Genomic DNA, 6,165 nt, shown 5'->3' on the forward strand with positions numbered 1-6,165 from the left:
GGCGGGCGGGGGCCGGCCGCGACGGCCACGGGCGGGCGGGCATGGGCGGCCTGCTCGATGCGCGCTGCCTGCTCGGCGATGGCGCAAACCTCGTCCTCGCGCTCGCAGCGGGCCTTGTTGCCGGCGAGCGAGACCGCGCGGAGCTCGTGCTGCGCGGAGATGAGCTGCTGCTCGGAGCGCGACGTGGGTAGCGGCGAAGCGCCGGTCTGTCGACGAGGAGCCCCTGGATGTCGACGTCCCCGGAGATGATGCGCTCCTCGAGGGCGGCCACGGCCGGGTGCGCGCGGACCCCCCGCGCGGGATGGGGAGGAGCTCGCCGCGACGGGCGCGGGCACGGCCTCCTCTGCCTCCGCGGCGGCCCTGCGGGAGCTCGCCGTCGTGCGTCTCCGAGTAGTACTACTACGAGCAGACTTTGCGTATTTGGGTGCGTTGGGGAACACAAAAAAAATAGGACATCCGCTGCTATCCGCGTGTCCGTGTAGCGACCCAAACGACCCAAAACGGACGGCTAAACGCGTCCGTTTGGGTCGCAGGGTTGGAGATGCCCTTAATGCTTTATGAAAAGGCCTGCTACAAAAATTTGACTTCAGACCAACTATTAGAATCTTGTATCGAGCCTTCTGTAAATGCTGCACTGGATAGGAGATTGGAGACGGCAGCTTGCAACACCTTGCTGATCTCCACATGCTTCAGTGGCTTGATGTTGGTCCTTCACCGGAGTGATTCCTGTGAAACTTGTCTCTTATTGCTAGCAACTCTTTCAGAGCATCTCCAATCTGTGGGCGATCTGTTGGTGTCTTCTCTGAACAAGAAATGCCAATACGCAGAATCGAGCTGATGCAAGCAATTCGAAGATCTCTACTCTCGTTAGAGTTGGACTTGTCTTGTTCATCATTTCCCATCTCTGGTATTAACCATTGGTCGATGACATTAGCAATCTTGTCTGGCAGTGCCATCTGAACATACTCACGAAGGCCAATAACTTCTCCAAAATCACTGTCTGTTGGTCTTTTTCCAGTGAACATTTCTAGCAGCAATATGCCATAGCTGTAGACATCACCTTGGATTGAGACTTGGTTTCCAAGTCCATACTCTGAAATAAATAAAAAAAGTTATAAAAAAAGAACCTATATTGCAAGTTACATACTCTGAAATCAACAAAAGCAGTTATATATGGAGTATATATAAAAGTATAAATTTGAAAATGCACCTGGTGCAGCATAACCAATTATTCCTGTCATTGAAGCCCAACCACTTGATTTCTCCAAGTCTTGGTGTACAAATCTTGCAAGCCCAAAATCAGCAACATGAACATTACTTGGCTTAAGATCACAGTGAATAATTGGCAATGGCTTATGTTGGTGAAGATAGTCAAATGAGAATGCCACATCAATGGCAATGCTTACCCTTGCAATATGATCTTTTGCCTTGCATTCACCATCTCCCATGAGCTGCTGGTGTAGCCATTCTTCCAAGTTTCCATTTGTTAGGAATTCATATACAAGGGCCTTGAAGTCATGGCCCTCAAAATCAATACTCGAGCATACTGTCAGTATCTTTACAAGGTTCCGATGGGGAACACATCTTAGTGTCTCACATTCCGCATCGAAGCTCTGAGAAGCACCACGTTGCTTGAGGTTGAACACCTTCACAGCAACGACTACTTGTTGGTCATTGCTTTGCATGCTTCCCTTGTAGACCGAGCCAAAGCTTCCTGCTCCAATGAGGTTTTCAGAAGAAAAACCATTTGTTGCTTTGAATAATTCAGCGTAAGAAACCCGCATATAGTTCTCACTGATGAGTGATAATTGTGCGCTTGATTTCATTTTTCTGCTCTTATGGTAGAATATGAACAGTGCAGACGCTAATGTGATAAATAAAGCTGCACTGCATATGGAGATTTGATGTAGCCCCGCCTATCGTCGACGCCACACCATGGCCAAGGAGTCCCCCAAGTGGACCAACAACACAAAACCCCGCCATATATGTCAAGGTGAACTCTTTCCTCTCTATGGTCGACCTCAACACCAACTTGAATGGTATGCTACCTCATGCCTATCATCATTGTGTCTATAGGTGCCGACATCGACAAGGACCAAGAGAGAAGGAACTCCCGGGGTGCAAGGAAGAGAGAAGAAGAAGAAGGAAAGAAGAGAAGAAGGAAGAGGAAGAAGAGGCGGGAGGAAGAGGCCCAGCCTCAGCCGGTCCAGGACCCGGTCGGACCGGACCTACCACCGGGTCATCCGGTCCCAGGCCCGGTCAACCGGGCGCCCAACCGGATTCCCTGCCTCGTACCGGAAGGCGACCGGAAACTTCGCAAGTTCCCGGTTGGCGCCCGGTCGACCGGACCCGGGACCGGACCACCCGGTCACAGGCCCGGTCTGACCGGATCCCAAACCGGATTGCACGGGTTCGACTCGACCGGGACAGCCCGAGTCGGTCCACCACTTACCTGTTCGACCCAAGCTGCCTTGTATGCCTATATAAGCACCTAGGTCACCCCCTTAGCTCCTTAGACAAGATTTAGGCTTAAACATGACTTTGAGCTTTGTCTCCCTAGGGTTTCATCCCCTTTGTATCAAGGCTACCCTTGTTGGATGCATGGATTTGGTGTGTGAGATTCTAGTGCTACCCACTCTCTCTCCCACTCCTTGATTCATCTCCCTCACCGATCTCTCACTCCGGGATTCTACCGCGCGTCTCTCCCGGGTTGATTCTATTGGCGTGGTCCATCGAGCCACGGGGGTAAGTATCGATTGTATCGGGTTGGTGTGCGTGCGTGAGTTCCTCGTGTTCTTCGTGTTCATCGTGTTCTTCGCGCTCTTCCTCTCTTCCCCCTTGGGATTTCGGGTCAACCGCAAGATCGAGCCACACACGGGGTCTTAGACCTCATCAAGATTATCATGAGAAGTTTCCTGGATGGCTTCTTGGTGGTGTGGTTGGTACAAGGTGGCAAATTCAATTGAGGGATACCACCACACAGACCATCATTTCCATTAATCGAAATTGCTGTTAGATTGAGGAACACTCCATGTTTTGGGACTTCACCTTCAAAATTGTTGAATGAAATATTCAGAGCAGAAAGGCCTTTCAAGTTCCCAAGAAACTGAGGGATGCCACCCGACAAATTATTGCTGGAAAGGTCAAGCACCAAGAGACCTTTTAGTTGCTCCATTGATAATGGAATTTCCCCTTGGAGTGAGTTTCCAGATATGTGAAGATACTGCAAGCTCTGGCACTCACCAATGGAGGCAGGAATCTCTCCAGAAATGTTGTTTGAAGCGAAATCAAACACTCCAACATTTATTAGGTTACCCATTTCAGATGGCAAAGTACCAGATATTAAATTATGCCCCAGAAGCATGAAGCTGGATAAGGTAGACATGAGAAAGAGTTCTTTAGGTATTGTGCCAGTAAGACTGTTATATGAAAGATCCAGTTGTTCTATGGGGCAACTGCTAAAAGACTGGAGGGAATTCTTCCATCAAGTGCATTTCCTTGGAGCAATAATACATTTAGTGCTGTAAGATTGCCTAGGGTTGGTGGGATGGATCCTGACAGGTTGTTATGTGGTAGAGATAATCGATTCAACACCTTGATTTTACCAAGAGAAGCTGGAATAGTTCCCTCCAAATGGTTGTAGTCCATGTAAAGTAACTTCAAGTTGACCAAGCTCCCTATTCCTTCAGGTATCTTTCCAACTATGTTGTTGTTTGCTATGATAAGAAAACTCAAACCTGAGGAAAGGTTGCCAATTGAACTAGGCAACTCGCCTTGAAGACTGTTGTAACCCAAATCTAAGCTCCGCAAATTGCTGCAATTTGTCAAGCTCGACAGAAATCCCCAATCAGCATCGCTTGTTGCTTCGAGTTGATTTTTTGAAAGTGCCACGACTGACAATCTGTTTTGTCGAGTTCCAAGACAAGGAGGAATTCGTCCAGACAAAGAGTTATATACTACTTGCAGAATTTGAAGCATAGAGGCATTGCACATGGATGATGGAATTGTTCCATGAAATTGATTGATATCCGCAACAAAACTTCGTATATTTGGGAGCTTATTACCTATCTCATGTGGAAATGACCCACTAAGACGATTGCTTTGTAGACCTAGATCTTCAAGAGTGGAAAGGTTGAGCAACGAAGGAGGAAAAGAACCTTCCAGATCATTATAGTCTAGACGGAGGGTCACGAGGGTACCTAGATTTCCAAGAGAATGTGGTATGGGGCCGGAAAGATTGTTTTGTGAAAGATCAAGGTTATTAAGCACCTGAAGACTACCTAATGACTCTGGGATGTGCCCTGTGAGGCGATTTTGCTGAAGACTAAGAAACACTAGTGATGAGAGATTTCCCAATGATGCAGGGATTCTTCCTTCGAGGTTGTTTACTCCTAGTTCAAGGACAAGAAGAAATGAAAGCTTTGGCAGCTGTGGTATGCTCCCTGTTAATTTAGCTGAAGGGATACTGATATATTGGAGTGCTGAAAGGTTTCCAAGTGAAGCAGGAATGGAACCTCTCAGAAGGTTATAACCTAGACCTAGTCCAACAAGGTTAACGAGACCACCTATTTCCTGTGGGATCCCCCCAGATAGGTTGTTAAATTGTAGATTCAGTGTTCTTAGGTTTACAAGGTTTCCAATCCCCGGTAGGAGAGTGTTCTGGCCAAGATTGAGTACCTTGAGATCACTCAGCAAGCAGAGCTCCGGTGGTATTTCGCCATGAAGACTATTACTATACAGCAATAGGTTCTGAAGACGGGTGCAGTTTGAAAGTGACTCCGGAATCCTCCCTTGGAATGAGTTGTAACTGAGGTTGAGATGGCTGAGCTCAGGGAGGTTGCCGAGCTCTGGGGGAAGTATGCCATGGAGGTGGTTGGCAGGGAGATGGAGCCACCTCAAGCAGGTGAGATTACCCAGCTCCGACGGGATGGTGCCGTCGAGGCCGAGCCCGGGGAGGTCCAGTGCCACCACACGGCCGTGGCGGCGGCCACTCAGGCCACATGTCACACCACGCCACTGGCATGTGGGAACAGAGCTGTTTCCCATGATGACTGTGCAAGAGCTAACGAGGAGTTTGCTGCCATGCCTGACATGAATGACATGAATGACATATTGACATGAGAGTGAGGCGGTCATCGGCTGTGGAACCAGCAGCGAGCCATGCAAGAAGGGCAAGCAAGGCGAGCAAGACAGACTTCGCCAGTTCCATTGGTGTTGAGCCTTGTGAGCTTGTGAGGATGGTGTGCAAGCGCATGTCACAGAAGAAGATGAGCAGAACACAAGAGAGAAGTGGTTCCTTTCAAGTTTCAACTAGTCCAAACATACATCGTCACAAAGTCAAGTCAACTGTCTACGTAGCCATCAGCCAACTGGCTATGCTTATCCACCAATAATAAAGGTTATCCAAGACTACTTGTTTTACTACAAGGGGTCATAGCACCTATTTTAGGAAGCTCAGTCAAGAAGCAAATATTCTACTTCCCAGAAGAGATGCTTCAGAAACCTCTGGTTGATTGCAAACCAGATTAATAAATCTTATCATTGACTACATTGACCTAGCCTAATCAGCAAGAACCTAGATTATTGCAGAATCAGAGCCTTATGGCATCAAAAATTCGTGCACTAGAAAAATTGGAAAATTTCAGTGGCTTGACGCTCCTGCTCTAGGCAGATGCTTCAGACACTTCTGATTGATTGAAACTGGTATCTACTAACAAAAATCCTACTTCAATTTAATTGCAAACCAGCTTTGTTGCGGTATATTAGAGAAAAGACAATAAAGAGTTGCGGCAACTAGGAGTTTACCAAGAGACATAGCCGATTGTGCCTCGCATTGATGCCCAACCACTTGAATTCTGATTATTTTTCTGAAAGATAATGGGGTTGCTGGTCTCTCATTGCCTACTTTTCCTTCCAACATCTCCGATCTGCATGCGATTGTTGCCATTGCCTCTGAACAGGAAAGTCTAGTATGCAGATTCAAGCAATTCTCATACCGCTTGTCCTTTTCCCCTCGTGAGAAAAGAGATGATGCATTTTTAATCTAGTTTTTCCCTTATTTCTGACATTATCTTGTCGAGTAGGGACAGATGTACTATCTCGGGTTCTATAATACTTGCACGAATCGTTAGTGTGTGTAAACTCATAGTCAGTACAAAAGTAAAG

At 47.5% G+C, this 6,165-nt stretch overlaps 1 pseudogene; it reads right to left on the reverse strand.

Moving 5' to 3' along the window:
- Positions 1-554: 554 nt before the first annotated feature.
- LOC124689919 lies at positions 555-5,046 on the reverse strand (annotated as a pseudogene).
- Between the last annotated feature and the right edge of the window lie 1,119 nt (positions 5,047-6,165).

The sequence above is a fragment of the Lolium rigidum genome, chromosome 2 (genome assembly GCF_022539505.1).
Source record: "Lolium rigidum isolate FL_2022 chromosome 2, APGP_CSIRO_Lrig_0.1, whole genome shotgun sequence".
Lineage (NCBI taxonomy): Eukaryota > Viridiplantae > Streptophyta > Magnoliopsida > Poales > Poaceae > Lolium > Lolium rigidum.